The sequence below is a fragment of the Anas acuta genome, chromosome 22, assembly GCF_963932015.1.
Source record: "Anas acuta chromosome 22, bAnaAcu1.1, whole genome shotgun sequence".
NCBI classification, from domain to species: Eukaryota; Metazoa; Chordata; class Aves; order Anseriformes; family Anatidae; genus Anas; species Anas acuta.
The window spans coordinates 3,715,876-3,729,559 of record NC_089000.1 but is presented as its reverse complement, the minus strand read 5'-3'; the positions used below and the strand labels follow the sequence as shown (position 1 = coordinate 3,729,559).

Below are 13,684 nucleotides of genomic sequence, written 5' to 3'. Positions count from 1 at the left end.
AGTTCTACAAATTTTAAGCACCACAATTTTCCCTTCTCTCACCTCGATTACTTTGTACGAGGCGATACCGCAGGGAATCGCACGTAAGAACGCGATGGATAAGTTAGCAAATACCCGAAAGTGAGCTACAGGCAGGGAGACTTCTGTAAAATAATTGATAAATGTTGCGGGGAAAATGTTTTTGAGATTTCTCTCTCATTAAGATGAGACAAAGACTATTAAAACCTTCTCTAATGCGATTGCTTTCTGGATTCTGACCTTCCACATTCGGAAACCAAGTAATAAAAACACCCTAACAAGCACTTTATCTTTAGGGATATTTGACTTTGAACTTATTTTAACATTAAAAGGACTTGGGAGGTATAAAAATAACAATATAGTTGCCACAAGTTTCTGCTGCTGCTGTTGTTGTTTTCACCGCTACAAAAACCTTTAGAACAAAATAAGCAGATTAAGGAAACATCCCCCTAATTTAACAGGCTCTTTTTCTATTTTTTTTTAAACAATAGTTTTTAGCTGGACGCTTTGATCTTGAAAGGGTTCTGCTATCTCGTGTGATGAGGGGGGAAAAATGATCTGTTTTAAATGATGATGCAAAAAAAGGATCAAAGCCCTGACTTTCTGTTAGCCATAATAAGCTCTGTCTCGCACAAAGCCTCAACTTCAGACTTCAATATACGGAATATACGGGAGCCCAATAAAAGCACCAAAAAGGTACAAAGTCTGACAACAAAAGGGGACACTGCTCCTTTAAACGTTTTAGTGCATATGGAGTTTGATTTCTGAAAGAGATCAGTTTAACATCTCCATAGAAACCAGCAACAGATTATCATCAACAGAATAAATAACTAGTCTAATAAATTAAACAGGAGGCATAAGATCTGGAAACTTGATTACCGAAGTTCAGCAATATTCCCCCATAAACTCTTCCGAGCCACCTTTCGGGTAGCTAACAAGGTGGCAGCAGCACATAAATAAAGGGGAGGCGGAAAGCAGCGGCAGGACTCCTGGAAAGAAGTCCCAAAGCTGCTTTTTTATCTCTTTTTTTGCGGGAATTTGAGGGTTTTTAGGGTTAGGGCACCTGGCGCAGCCGGCACGGGGACGGGGAGCTGAGGGGGGGGGAGCTGGGGATGGGAGCGGGCCCGGGGGGGTGGCAGGGGGCTGGCAGGGGGTGGCGGTGCGAAACCCCCGAAGTTTCCCCGCAGGTGCCCGGGGGGGTCCCGGCGGTGCCGCCACCTGTGCGCAGCCCCCGGCACCCGGCGGGACCCCCGGGGGGGTGGGGGGAGAAGGGGGCGAGAAGTGGGGGGAGAGCAGAGGGGAGGGGAAGGGGAGCGAGGGGAATGGAGTGAGGGGAAGGGAGGGAGAGGGGGGGGGGGAGAAAAAACTTCCTGGCTCCGGCCGGCAAATCAGCTGCGCATTCTGCAAATGCCACCGGGTAAAAATAACCTGCCGCAACGGGGGCACCGCGCGGCCCCTGCCCGCCGGGGGGCTGCGGGGGTCCCGCGGACGAAACTTCCCCGGGCCGGGCCGGGCAGGGCCGGGCTGTGCCGTGGGGGGGGGGGGGGGGGGGGGCAGCGCCCAGCGCTCAGCGCCCCCCGCTCCCCGCCCGCCGCCCCTCGCCCCGTTCCCCCCCCCGCTTCCCCCCGGGACCCCCCAGCCCGTGCGGTGCCCACCTGCCCGCGCCGTGCCGAGCCGCGCCGAGCCGGGCGGGGCCGTGCGGGGCCGGGGGGGGCCGTGCGGGCTCTTACCTGCGCTGGGGCGGCTTCGGCGAGTTGGGGAGCGCGGGGCAATGTGCGTGTGTTTGGGATGCGGGCGGCAGCGCGCATGCGCCATCAAACTTGCCCTGATCCCGGATTTTTTCCTCCCCGCGCCGCTCCGCCGGCCCCGAGCGCTACCTGGGGGGGGCGAGCGGGGCGCGCTGCAAAACGCGGAGCGGAGTCGGGCTCCCCCCCCCCCCCCCCTCTGTCCTCTCCCCTCCCTCCTCGCTCCTCGCAGCCGCCGCTCCTGCTCCGGCCCGGCCCGCCCGGAGAGGGGCTGGGGGGGGTGAGGGGGGGGGGAGCCGGCACGGAGCGGAGCCGGGCAGGGCAGGCGGGGAAAGGGAGGGGCGGCCGCAAAACCCGGAGCGGATCGCGCTGCCCGGGGCACGGGGAGCGGCGGGGGGGCGGCTGCCCCGGGCGGCTCCCCGGGAACCGCGCTCGGCCCCGCGCCCACCCCCCCGGCCCCCCCGCGGCTCGCCCCGGTTTCATCCCCGTGCCCCGCGCTGCTCGCAGCCCCCCCGCCCCCCCCCAGCTCCCGGCCGCTTTCCTGAGAACTTCGCAAGTCGGGGAGCGCTGCGGGAGCGGCACCGGGGGGGGCCCCGCCGGGTGCGCGCAGCCGGGCGGGCAGCGGGCAGCGGGCAGCGGGCAGCGGGCAGCGGGCAGGCAGCGCAGCCCCGAGCTGGCAGCACGGGGTTGGGGTTCAACCTGCTCCTTCTCCGCTGTCCTCCGTCCTGCCGCAACTGCTGCCGCACGGCAGGGCTGGGGGGGGAAGGTTGGGTCGCGGCTCTGCCACAGCATCCACAGCGAGGGACCCACGGGCACAAGAGTTGGGGCTCACCGGCACCCTATGGCACGCACCGGCACCCTATGGCACCTACCAGTACCCCATGGCACACTGGCACCCCATGGCACACACCAGTACCCTAAGGCACCCAGCGGCACCCCATGGCACACACCTGTGCCCCATGGCACACAAAGGTACCCCATGGCACCCAACAGCACCCCATAGCACACTGGCACCCCATGGCACAAACCAGTACCCTAAGGCACACTGGCACCCCATGGCACATACTGGTACCCCATGGCACACACCAGTACCCTATGGCACCTACCAGTACCCCATGGCACACACCAGTATCCCATGGCACACACTGGCACCCCATGGCACACACCGGTACCCCATGGCACCTACCAGTACCCCATGGCAAGCATTGGCACCCCATGGCACACACCGGCACCCTATGGCACCTACCAGTACCCCATAACACACTGGCACCCCATGGCACACACCAGTACCCTAAGGCACCCACCGGCACCCCATGGCACACACCTGTGCCCCATGGCACACAAAGGTACCCCATGGCACCCACTGGCACCCCATGGCACACACCAGTACCCTATGGCACCTACCAGTACCCCATGGCACACACCAGTACCGTATGGCACACACCAGTATCCCATGGCACACTGGTACTCTACGGCACACAATGGCACCCCATGGCATACACCAGTACCCTAAGGCACACCGGTACCCCATGGCACACACCGGTACCATGGCACACACTGGCACCCCATGGCACACAAAGGTACCCCATGGCACACACCGGTACCCCCATGGCACACAAAGGTACCCTATGGCACACACCAGCACCGCCACCTTCGCGCGGCTTCGTTCCTTGGGGCTGCGCACCGCTGAAGGCAGCTGCCTCCGTCTCTGGCCTGCAGGATCGGGGCTGCCCCAGGCCCCGGCTCTGCAAACCTGTAAACTCTCGACCAACTTCACTCGCAGGGAGCAGGGAGCTCTGCGTCAGCACACCCACACACAGCCTCCCGCAGGAGCGTCTCGCTCTTCCCCGTGCGCTTCCCTGCCTGTGTCTGTCTCCACCTGTTGTCTCTTGTCAGATGCTTGCACTGGAAGGTCTTTGGGGCAGAAACCACGGTTTTGCACTGGATTTACCGGTGCCTTGCACAATGGGGCCCGGCTCCGCGATCGCGGCTCCTACGTGCTATTGCCACACACGTAAATAATAACAATAATTAATAATAATAGTCTAATTCCTCTGATTTCGATGTGACGACTCATGTGAGTAAAAGTGACTCATATACATGAGTGTTTGCAGGACCGCTGCCAGCTCTTGAGCTTTTATTGTGAGTCTTCCAATATTTGGTGTTCTGCTTTGATCCCCAGCCCCTGGAATGACATGTTTCTAGCGCCTGTGTTTACACAAGGGAGCTTGGAAATGTGGCCTCGTGCTCCCCAAAGCCCCAGAAGCCAGGGGACAAGTAGGAACCTTCCAAAGAAATGGGTTTTTAACAGCTTTTGAGAAAATCCTGTAATTGGGCAGCTGGCGGGGGGTCCGACTCATGAATTTTGAACAGACAAGTTCAGCAATGTACATCTCCTCGGTGAAATATTTAGGTCCCTGCGAAGACCAGGCTCCTAAGCAGGCTGAATTTACAGCGGAGAGCCGCGCTTCTGGGGAAATGCTCGGAGCGTCTGAAGCGTCTGCGTCTTTGCAGGAGCCGGGCTTTTGTTTATTTGAATATTGTTTGGTATTTGTCACGCCGTGGTTCTGTATTTTTACCTGCTCACAATAAGAAAGCAGGAGAATAGGGATGAAAATGGGATAATTGAAGTAAATAGAACTGTGTGGTTGTTCGAGTGACTGCAGCGAGTACTTACAGCGTCCTGAAGTTAAAAGACCAAACTTGTTGAATTCTTATGCTGGAGAGACACTGTCAGGCTAAAAAGCACGAGTCTCTGCAAGGAACTGTCCCAGCTTCTGGTACGAAAGTATGAAAGAGCAGGTCCTAAGCTATGGATTCTTCTCCTTATGAGGCATCCCTGAAGAATGAAGGGTTGGGAGAAGAGGGCCCTTTAATTAAGTCTGAATCGTTATTTTTAATTGCATTTACTTCTTATTATTTTCTCTCCTTCGCTTTTTTGCATTTCTCTCATCTGAGGTGCTGAGCGCAGACTGAATGGTCTTCCTCCTGCTTGCAAGTCGGCTCATTTTGGAGCGCCGTGGCGTGCCCTCGTTAGGAGGGGCTGGGGACAGGACGGAGCGCTGCGGCGGTCGCGCGTCTCGCCAAGAGCTCACCGCTCCCTGCAGGCACCCCACAGTGCCCCTCAAACACCTTCAAGCCCAAGCACTGCCTGCCCCAAAGCTCTCTCCACACCGGTTTCAGAGCCCAGCTCAGCGGCTTTGCGGGTGTCTTTTGACCTTTCTGTCCCTGCTCTCCGAAGCTCGCTTGCGCAAAGCCCCGCGCAGCCCAGGGCTGGTGCCGGCCATGGCAGTTCCCAGCAAAGGCTCCTCCATCAGATAGAGCATGAGGTAATGACACCTTGCACAGCCCGGTCTAGATAGAAATAAAATAATTTAGCAAATTGCAAATGATGCATACTTAACTATTTATGCAGCATCTTCCTGTCATCAACCCAAAGCAATTTTACTTCCGTGTTGAACAGTGGATGAAAATGTTGTATAGATTTAACCATTGCAGGAGTTCCTTTTAAGTGGTGCAGTAATCTCTCTCCAGCTAATTTAGTGTTGTAATAAGGCACCACCCTCAGAAGTCCTTTGTGTTCTTGTGTCAATACTGCCCCCAAACCATAAGCACCGGCATCTGCATCTATCATAAAAGTGGGTCTGAAGCACGGGAAGACTAAGAAAGGAGCAAGATGGCCACTGGGGAAGCAACCTCAAGAGCCTTTTTCCAGTTCTGGACATACCAAATTTCACTCTGATGCCCACTGGAAGACGACTTTCTTTCTCCCCACATCTCTGCAATGGTTTAAAAGCATTTCCACCAAGTGGAAAATTCACCACCACGCCTTTGCTAGCAGAAGCAGAGCGAGATGTGTGTGAGGAGTGGGCCAGCTCAGCGCAGACTCACTTTCTTGCCAGGGGAGATTCCTTGCCCACTGCTCAGGGTCTGACTCAAACCAGACCACTTCAGCCTCGTTGGGACTGAAGACTTTTCAGTTCTAACCAAAACGTCTCTCATTTTTGCTCTTTTTTTTTTTGACTATACAACACAACAATGGGAAAAAAAAAAAAAAAGAAAAAGGAAAAAAAAAAGGAATCGTGGACATGACCATCCTTCCCTTCCCATTCCAGTTTACCAGTACGTACTGTAACCAGTCAGACCTTACACAGCTATGGGTCCTGCCTTTGCTATTTCCTGCTCGCCTGAACATTTAACAAACAAACAGTTTGGTTGCACAAGACCATTGGCAGCCCAGACTCCACATGCCCCTCCGTCTCCAAAAAGGTTTCGTGTATTCCCAGTCTTTCTTCAGTTACCGTATCACACAGCTACACCATCAGCTGCTGCCCTTGGGGAGAGGACATCCTGCTCACTGCAAGCTGCCTGCCCATAACACATTGGTTGTATTGAACTACATATTTCAAATAAATTTCCGTGGACTGAAATTGTAGGACACCTCTCTTGCTATTTATCATTCAGCAATTAGCAATAATAACATCCAAACTCATTATTAGACTGTCCTCTATGTCAGCTGCCCAAAACTCGCCGCTAAATCCAGAAATTCCTCTCTCGAGCCCAGCTTTGAGAACGGTTCCCCCTTCTGCTTGGGGTCCTCTGGTTTCCACCCGGGTGGGGTGGCGGCAGCTTGTGCAGGCACGCCGCCATCGCCTACGGGGTGCAAGGACACAGAGAGCGAGGATCTGTCAAGTTCCTTCATGCACTGCTGGGAAGCGGTGAGATATGAGCGTGAGGAGTAGTGCAAGCCCTACAGAACGGAGGATTTGGATCGAGGACAGCAGAGCTGTTGTGGGTTGAGCGCTGAGGCCAGGCAGTAACCCCAGGACGCGCTCCCACCTGGCTAAGCTTTCCACGTGCAGCCCGAGAAAACTTTCTTAGCCTTACGAAATTCCTCACACAAGAAAAATGGTGCTAAAACAACACAAGAAGGGCCTGGATTAAAATGACAAAAGCACAGAACTACACGCTGAAGGCTCGAACGCTGTCCTCAGCTCACCCTGCTGCGACGTGGCCACTGCTTTGTGCAGAGGGGAAGACGAAGGGCTGCACCAAAGGGGCTCTTGGAGCTCTGAGGCATGGGGCAACACAGCATCAGGCCCAGATGCCTCATTCCTGACTGCCCAGAGCAGCTGGCACGCTTTACATTGCCCTCTGTGCCACGTCAGTTCCTCCAAGGGACATTTAATCTCTGTAAGAGAGGCAGTTGAGCTCTAGGCTGACTGGTCCACCAAACTGGACCCAGTTATCCACCCCAAATGGACGACCCCCTGGCCAGCAGGCATCCCAAGCAACCTTTGCCAAGCCTAGAGCACACCAAGGTGCTACCCAGGACTTCTCCTCTTGCTTCACAGCTTGCTGGCAGAATGAAGAAATCACCCAGACATACACTAGAAAAATCTTGTGGATTTGCTTAGTTTCGTAATGGAAAATGAAAAGTCATTGCACAGGAGGAGGAGGCATTTTTTCAGCCGCAGACATAACATTATCTGCCTTCGCTCTTTTATCGTAAGAGTGGCACAAGCAGTCACGGAATAACCTGTGGCCACTGTTTGTCAAGGGCCGTTTTCTCCCAGGCAGCTAACCACTGCTTTGCACGTGCAGACCAGCAGGAAGAGGGAACGGAGCGGTCCCCTCGTTCCCTGGGCCACGGCCGCGGAGCGCAGCAGGCGTTGCTTCACCGGCAGCAGTGGGGCAAGACTTGTATCGAAAAGGATCAGGCCCCAAGTTTTGAAACTTCCAACTTTTGTTTAGAAATATATATAACAATTATCAGCACGCAAGCATGTAATAAAAATATTGAAACTGCGTGGGGCATATTATAGGTGTACAGACTAAGACGGGTTTTTGGCTGGTATATAGTGGGGGAGATAAGAATTGATTTAGAATCCGTTCTTATCTGCTTTATTTGCCTTAAATCTGTATAAAGGTTCAAGCAGAAGTCCTGGCGTTTAGCAAGAAGGATCTGGCATTTCAGCCCAGTTCTGCCCCCAAATTTTCCATTGAGTTCACTGTTCTGTGCACCTGGGTAATACCCACTGCTTTGGGGCTTAGTCCTAAGGGAGGCTACTAAAGACAATAAATAAATGTAGCAGAAAACAATAATAAATAAACAACAACAATAATAAAACTGGAATTCAAGTGTGAAGTTGTATGTTTGTAATAGCCTGCCTGTGTTAGAAAATAATCAACTAAATAGCAATAAATAATAAAAATTTATATTAACAATTCATTTGTGCTGATACAGACCTTCAAGTTAGAGTTCATTATATTAATTTACTAATTAATTAAGCAGTACATCACCTGGCACCTACACAGGTTTTATTGCACTTTATAGATGGGAAAACTTAAGAGTCTTGCCTAGGGACACAGTGAATCAGTGGCAGAGCTGGACACAGAACTGGAATATCCTCCACGGCTCTCTGTCTGTTTACAGCATAAAGCTGTCCTGATTTTCCGACTAATTTAGTTCAACAGATGCAATTCTCAGTGTGGAGACTCCAATTTGGGTGCAAGAGGGAGTTATTTTGTTTGAGCTGAAATCAGTCCTTAATTATATCAAGCTAGTTATATAAATGCAGTTTTAAAAATATCCTTGTAGGCATCTACATTTCAGGACACTGCCTCCCAAACACACCTTTGGTTTAAGTGCTGCTATTTTCCAGGTGGGTCCCAGGGCCCAGCAGCTCTCCGGGACTTTCCCGTCCCCATTGCACCAGGGAACTCCACCCAGCGAGATGTGCAATTCTGCATGTCTTCCACCAAATGGAGAGGCAGCACTGGTGAGTGCCCGGGTTTTGGTTACGACAGAGCCACCACGGTTTATTCTGGCCTTTTACTAATTGGTTTAAACTTCTCCAGTGCCAGGCTTTGCAGCCAACTTCCAGCTGCTCGTGGAGCTGCCACACGGCCTCGTGGCTGCTTTAGGGGGATGAAGTCAAGCCGACTGCAAGCTGGCACCCCCCGGCACTCCATCTCAGCATCACGGAGAGCTGTTATCGAGGGAGCACTTTCATCGAAGGGCTCTTCTGAAATGTGATCCCTCCAATATGTGCCCTGCACTGACACTTGCTCCCGTGTGGTCACCCCGCACCCACCTCCCGGGCAAGAAGAGGCCACTGCTTTAGCTCTGCCTTCCTCGGGGTCTTTGTGGTCCTGCTGGTGCTGGTGCATGGGCACAAGTGTGCTTGGCCCTTTCCTTTTTCCCCGCAGCGTGTGCCAGCCTGGTGGACGTCACAGGGGGCTCCACGGGCTGCCCAGAGCACTGGAGGCGAAGCAGGGGCTAAGGAATGCACGGGAACTGCGCGGGATAATGGGCAACGTTATTTATAGCCTGAACGCAGAAAACCTCCCCTGCCTCCCCCCTCGCCAACAGACAAACCCATGTCCAGTAATGACAAAGTCATTACCTTTTTATTATTTTTCAATAGGGTTCAGATGTAGCGTGTCTGCTCCTTACAGCCCGTCCTGATGGCTCGGGGCTCCCGGCTCTGAGAACATGCAGCTGAGCGCGGCGAGTGGGTGTGGAGTCACCAGCCCTGCTTTAGGAAATTTGGGCCTTACCCTCCCGGCAGCCTGTTATCTCGCTTATTAAGGGAGAATTATAATGTTTCCCTCCCTCCCAAGAGGCATTTGGGACTACAATAAAGGCCTTGTGAGAACTGCTGGGAGATCAAAGCGGGGATCCCATTGGAGAAGTTCAGCGTGGTGCTGCTCCTGATAAGATATGGGGTTTGGGGCTCTTAATAGAAACTGTGGGCTTTTCAGTGTTTTTTTCTAGTGTGAATGCTATCCTTGAAAAAAAACCCACACATTTTTTTCATGTGGAAATCCTAAAGTTACGTGATCCTCGGGTACTGAAAAGGTTGAAATTCTTTTGGATTAGGTGGGTTTTCAAGCTTTCCACCCCAATGTCCCATGTCCCGTGTGAAGCCTCTGTCCTTACATGCGTTTTGGTCACCGATTATTTCACCACTGCTCACTCCTTCCTCCTCCACCTGCTGCCCCTCTGAGCCCCCAGCCCTTCTTTCTGTCCTGCTTTTAATGCTCTACCCATGCTCGCTTCTTCTCCTGCTTCTGCACATCCATCCCCCACCTTGTATCTTCAGCAGGACCCCGTCTGCGGGTGTGATAACCCACGTAGCACCCAGGTCCCTGGGATTTAGTCGGAGATCTGCTGCTTGTTTGTTTATTTCCCTTTCAGCACATCATTGAGGCCCGTGTGGCAGGCGATGTGAAGGGAGGTGATTATGGGAGACTATTTCCCCTCGCCGCTCATTCACGACAAACAAAGAGCAATGATTGATGATTAAAAATGCATTCTCTGGGCTTGTTTTCTTTTGTTTTACCATTATGGAGATATTATAAATACTGAATACTAATCAATCCAGACCTGGTGGGACCTCGCAGACCTTCTGCAATCCAAGGGCTTTGCTCTGCCTTGCAACCTCTGCAGTGCTCCCTTCCCTCCTTTGTTCCCGAATGAAGCACCTGGAGCCCTCTGTCCCATCCCAAAAGGCTGAAATAACTTGGGAGGAACGCCCGGGGTCGTCCCAGACCGGCCGGGCTGTAAGGGACAGCGTGTGTCAGGGCTGCGCTCAGGCATCCTGGCATTTCCCTGCGGCGGGGAGAAAACTGAAATTCACTGCTCAGATCAAAGGCAAACTGCTCTGATTTAGGAAGCCCAGAGTGCCACAAATTTGCTTTCAAAGTGGATGCCTCGTGGAGAGGAGAAGAGGTGAGGAAGTCTCCTCTGAAAAACACTCAGCAGCGAGGCTGGATCCCTCCCTGGGCAGTTCTGTGCAGGAGCCCGAAAGCCACGTCCGATTCCGCAGCATTACACAATGTCCAGAGAAACAGCAAACTCGGCGGCGCTCGCATTCTTTTATCTTTATTCAGTCAAATTAACTGCCTTCCCTTTCTCTTTTTTCCCCTCTCTCTCTTTCTCCCTCGCTCGTGTGAAACAGAGCCGCTGCAAAAATTCATCAAAAGCCTCTATCCTGACCGAACGGGAAGGTTCCTCTTCACTTTGGCCCAAACCACTACTTTTTTTCCCCATAATTTCTTCCCCATGAGATCTCCGTGCTCTGCTCCCTGCTGCAGCCAGCACTCGCCTCCCACGGCAGTGGAAGCACAGCTGGGGTGAGGCAGAGCTTTTACCAGGTCGAGCTCCCTGCCCTGCTCCTTGCCACATGCAGGCAGACCCCCGGCACAGCCAGAGACCCCCGAAGCCACCAGGGTGAGACACGGCCATGCAGGGCAGCCCTGGGACGCTCGGGTTACAGAAAAGAAGCTGCAGTGGGCACTGACACACATTTTTCTTAATACGCTTAGAACCAGCCCAAGAATAGCTGAGCTCAGCTGGAGCATATCAGGAAGGAGAAGGAAGAGAATCTGAGCTGGGCTAGCAAGAAATTTTAGTCTGAACCATATGGCAAGAAACTGCAGTGTGTTCTTATCTTGAAGCCCGAGGATTTATTTTATGCACATAATTCCCTGATCATCTTGATGTAGCATCTATCTCTTAGGAGGATGGTGTTGCACTATCTAACCACCGCTGCTGGAAGTTGACAATCTCTCTATCATCTTAACTTTCTTAAATAATTTTAAATATATATCTGTCTTTAGAAAATATCAAGGACCCGATCCCATTGAAGTCTGGGAAAGGAGTCTAATCAGTTTCAATAGACGCTTGGATCAAGCCCACAGTTGTTCATTACTCTCTTTAAATATTGTATCTCCGCGTTACATCTCTGCATGCCACTCTCCTCTAGCACGCACAGGATCTTCCTCGCCCTTTGAAATCTGCAAAGTTTTTCTGTGAGAACAGCATTTCTCTGTGATCCGTGGGCAAAAATGGAAGCCACCGCTCCCAAGCAACAAGGAAGCCTAAAGTGCTGATTCTTACCCAGTGCAATTTCTCCCTCTGTGTCTGCAAATTTCCCTCCTTCCCCCTGCCCAGGGCACTGTGAAACCAACTCGTAGGGAAAGGGGCTTTGCAGCAGGTAGCGATAATTAATATGCTTCGGATTTTTTAGGTTAGCCTTGAGTCTGCAAACAACCTTCAATGCAGTGTAATTACCAGCAGCTCCCCAACAAATTCAGCCTCGCAGACTCGTTTCACCAGCTCCTGCACGCAGACTGATTCAGGCCACTCTCTGCCGAGCCTCGGCAGTGGAATTCCGTCTGTACCCAGTGGTCTGTTCAAAGCAAATATTGCTAGCGCTGTGTTTTCAAACATGTACACTTTCACCCAAAAGATCCTACCTCTGCTGGCAGTTTGTTTCAGCGATACCACTTAGCATACGCTTGGCAGAAACGGCGCTGCGTGTGTCTGCACGCCTGTATGTATATGTATGCACATGTACTACACCCACACACACACGTTACTAATCCATTGCCTGATGTATTTATGGCTATTTTTCCTATAAACCGCTGCCCTCTAAGAGGCTTACGGCCTCCTTCTGCAACCACGGGAGGACCTGCTTGCTTCCACAGTCCACGTCTGCGCTTCGGAAAGGCTCCCTCTGCAACCCCGCTGAGATGGTGACCTTCGGGCAAGCAGAGAACCAGTTTAAGAGCCCAGGCCAGGCCTGCACCACCTTTTGGAAGCGTAGCCTTAAACTGGGCTTTCCTTGCAGCCTGGTTAATGCCCTGGCCAAGCCCCTTGGCTGCAGTTACAGTGACCCCCAGAGGCCAGTCCCGAGGAGCCAGGGGAACCCCCCACTTCCAGCTGGGGGCCACTCTCCCTTCCCTCTCCTTTAGAAGATTTCTCCCAGATTCCTGCCTCCAGGAGAAGCAGCCCGTGCTCGTTTTTAACACCATAAAGCCAAGAAGCATCAGTCAGAAGCTAGATTACAGAATCAGCCCAGAATTGGTTTATCTGGAAAAATGCACCTTAAAACCTCCGAGCCAAGAGGTGGCAAATGCTGCGTTGTCCCAGCTGGACTCGCTCGCTACCACCTTGGAGGGCTGCTTTCTGCTTCTGCTTTCTGCTTTCTGCTTTCTGCTGCAAAACGCAGAGCCTGGGACGATTCCTCAGCCCACGCTATGCAAGAGGTCAGACAGAAAATCACAATGGTGCGAGAAGTCTATGAATCAGATTACAAGTATGACGGCGCAGAACAATACGGTGCTGGTTAAAGATACCCAAGCTACTGCTAAAGAAGCCCTGCAAGCAGTGGAAAATTATACCAGACACATCCCTGCACTACTACAGCTGCACCCTTCTGCTACCAAGCTAGCTCAGGTGTCTCTACAAGGCATTTGCTACGTACAGACACACCAAACACTGCAACTGGCACTTGTACTGCTTGGCCACTCTGCACCTCGGCATCCTCATCTGTAAAACAGGGGGAAAGATCACCACCACGGTCAGAAGGAGCTGTGAGACTGATCTGCTGGTTTTTAAGAGCCCTGAAACCTCACAGAAGGGCAATTTATTGTTCTTCTTATTTTCCTGTGATCACACTATTCCCACAGGGATTGTTTATTTCTCAGCTCTGGGTTTCAATTTATTTATTTCTCATTGTGTACCGGGTTTCCATACAGAGCAATTTCCAGCAGCAAAGACTGAAGGGACTATTTTCCCTTTCCGCCTTCAACTTAACAAACGCACAGGCTGATAAATCCTCTTGTGAAAATCCTACAGGGTGAAACAGGCTACAGATCAAAGGCAAGGAACATTTGTCCTCTAGTCTGATACCAAAACCAGCAGAGCTTCCTCACCTTCAGAAAATCATCCTCCAGGAAAGCGTGCGTGCCACCCTCCCACTCCCAGCTCCCAGCCCCAGATTCTGCCTTTGCCACACATTTCTGCCGCCCGGCTCTGCCAGTGGAATCCGGCTCTACGAGCACCAAGGGTTCAATTTCCCTGTGAAAACACCTCTGAACAAAGCAGGAAATCAGCCAGCGGAGGGAAC

General features: G+C 52.5%; 1 protein-coding gene across 5 annotated transcripts in view; it reads right to left on the bottom strand.

Moving 5' to 3' along the window:
* The window catches only part of CASZ1 (castor zinc finger 1), a 204,309-nt gene that overhangs the window by 169,456 nt on the left and 21,169 nt on the right, over positions 1-13,684 (bottom strand). For 2 of the 5 annotated variants that reach the window (XM_068658836.1, XM_068658837.1), the window contains exon 1: positions 1,749-2,020. The exons of 1 other annotated variant lie outside the window; for it this stretch is intronic. The gene's annotated coding sequence lies outside the window, so the exon portion shown is untranslated. Of the gene's footprint in view, positions 1-1,748; positions 2,021-13,684 lie in introns of those variants that run through there. 2 more of the 5 variants (XM_068658840.1, XM_068658841.1) reach the window with 1 other exon arrangement.